A 2500-nucleotide genomic window follows, 5' to 3' on the forward strand; every position below is an offset into this window, starting at 1 on the left:
TTACAATGACTGCCCATAACAGACCATTACAACGACTGCCCATAACAGACCATTACAACAACTGCCCATAACAGCGCTACGACATTACAGCTACTGCCCATCACTTACCAGGAACTTCCCGTCCCCCTCAGTATGCAGGTTTTAATGTGACTTAGCCGTGTCAGTGAGACTCGTATTGCACAATTGCAAAGCAGTTTTATACCAGATTTGATGGAGATCTCTTGCAGATTGAAACGTTGATCTGTATGGGTATAATAAAAAAAATCTATATTTGATATATAAGTGTGCAGGTACTATGTTTGTTTAACTTTAAAATCTTTCTACCCTGCACCTTGAAAGACTTTGGATGTGTGTATGTGTTCTTTTTGTTTATTAGCAGCCCCCCGTCCCATTTCTCAGAGCGTCTGTTTCTCAAGGAAGCTTCTGCTCGGAACTGCAGGAATGGGCAAGAGCGGCATGTCTCACTCTCTCTCTTTGATGTATTTATAAGGGTCTTTTATTAGACTATTTTAGACATAGTGTACGAACCCTGATTAGCATTAGTACTAGAAATAATAATAATATTATTATTATTATTATTATTATTATTATTATTATTATTATTATTATTATTAAAAACTACGTGCCAAGCAAGTAAATAAAGGGGAATTATCTTATTTCAAACAACAACAAAAAACTCGCTCTGGATAAAAGCGTCATGCTAGAAATACAACAGTGGGTTCAGCATGGATATGACTGGGCAGAAAAGCAAGGACAACAACATAAAGTTAAACTCTTTATTCAAAAAACAAATCTGTACAAAATCTACATTAAAAAAAATAAAATAAAATCCAAACCCGTCGTGTCCTTGTATCAGTGCCAATCCCGGATGTCCTGTGGAGGAGTAATCATACACAAATATACTATAGTGATATAGTAATCGTATACAAATATACTGTAGTGATATAGTAATCATATACAGATATACTGTAGTGATATAGTAATCATACACAAATATATTGCAGTGATATAGTAATCATATACAAATATACTGTAGTGATATAGTAATCATATACAAATATACTGTAGTGATATAGTAATCATATACACATATACTGTAGTGATATAGTAGTCATATACACATATACTGTAGTGATATAGTAATCATATACAGATATACTGTAGTGATATAGTAATCATATACACATATACTGTAGTGATATAGTAATCATATACAGATATACTGTAGTGATATAGTAATCATATACAGATATACTGTAGTGATATAGTAATCATATACAGATATACTGTAGTGATATAGTAGTCATATACACATATACTGTAGTGATATAGTAATCATATACAGATATACTGTAGTGATATAGTAATCACATACAAATATATTGCAGTGCTATAGTACTCATATACAAATATATTGTAGTGATACAGGTTAACTATCGCTACAATATATATCAAAACATGTGCTGAATGTCATTCTGCAACAAGTGAAAAACAAAGAAAAAATCATTATGCAGCCCAGCTACATAAAAATGCTCATAGAAACATGCTACGTTGGCAACAGGGCCTCTAGAATGGTTATGCTTTTGTTCTGACAAGGCTATCAATTTATAAATTAATATAGTTGTCACAATTGTATACATCTTGGTCCTAAAATGATAACACCGTGTAACAATTTTTTTTTTTTTGTTCCTGGGTAGTAAGTGTTATTTCCTAATTGCGTATGTCTTAAAAGTATAGAAAATGGCTATTATTCCCCACAAACTTTGCTTTTGTGACCAGGACAGTGATATTTTGAAATGTACCTATTTTCCAGAACATTCCAGATAGATTCAGTGCTGAGTAAACTTGGAGTAACTTCTAGAACTTTCTAGAACTTTCCAGTAATATAAATAGTAGTATAAATACAGGGGCCTTAAGCCCACCAGTTCAGTTTAGTTCCAGCTGCCTAAGTGGATACATATCTGTATTTTTCTGAGATGGCATCAAGAGGCTGCAAGCATCCGGCAGACGCATTTTGCTATGTCTGCGGCCAATTTATCAAGACAAGAGTGAAAAAGTACTCCGTGGAAGCATCTGCTAAGATGTGTGAGGCCTACAATGCATATTTCGGCATGCCTGTCGGGGATCAAGACTAACCCTGGGCACCTCATTTCACCTGCAAGCACTGCAAAAAAAACTCTTTAAGGTAAGATGGACAATTGTTGCTCGGAATTTTATGTTATAAAATTTGTTAAAATTTTTTAAATTGTAAAAGTTTTTAATTTTAAAATGTTTTACAATTTTTAATGTTATTGAAAAAATATATCATATATGAAAAATGTTGCGAGAATCTTTTACACATTAGTCATGGGTGAAATAAATGTATTTTTGTAGGATGGTACAGAGGGGAAAAGAGAGCCATGAAGTTCGCTGTCCCAAGAATTTGGCAGGAACCCACTGACCACTCAAGCAACTGCTACTTCTGCATGGTGGACCCTTCCAAACGTCGGACTGGCAAGAA

The 2500-nt window shown here is 33.9% G+C and overlaps 1 protein-coding gene across 1 annotated transcript in view; it reads left to right on the forward strand.

The window, feature by feature from the left end:
- Positions 1 to 2500, forward strand: part of LOC121325814 (spermine oxidase-like) — a 20155-nt gene that overhangs the window by 7865 nt on the left and 9790 nt on the right. The gene's annotated exons all lie outside the window — the stretch shown is intronic.

Source organism: Polyodon spathula, chromosome 1 (genome assembly GCF_017654505.1).
Source record: "Polyodon spathula isolate WHYD16114869_AA chromosome 1, ASM1765450v1, whole genome shotgun sequence".
In the NCBI taxonomy this organism is placed as follows: domain Eukaryota; kingdom Metazoa; phylum Chordata; class Actinopteri; order Acipenseriformes; family Polyodontidae; genus Polyodon; species Polyodon spathula.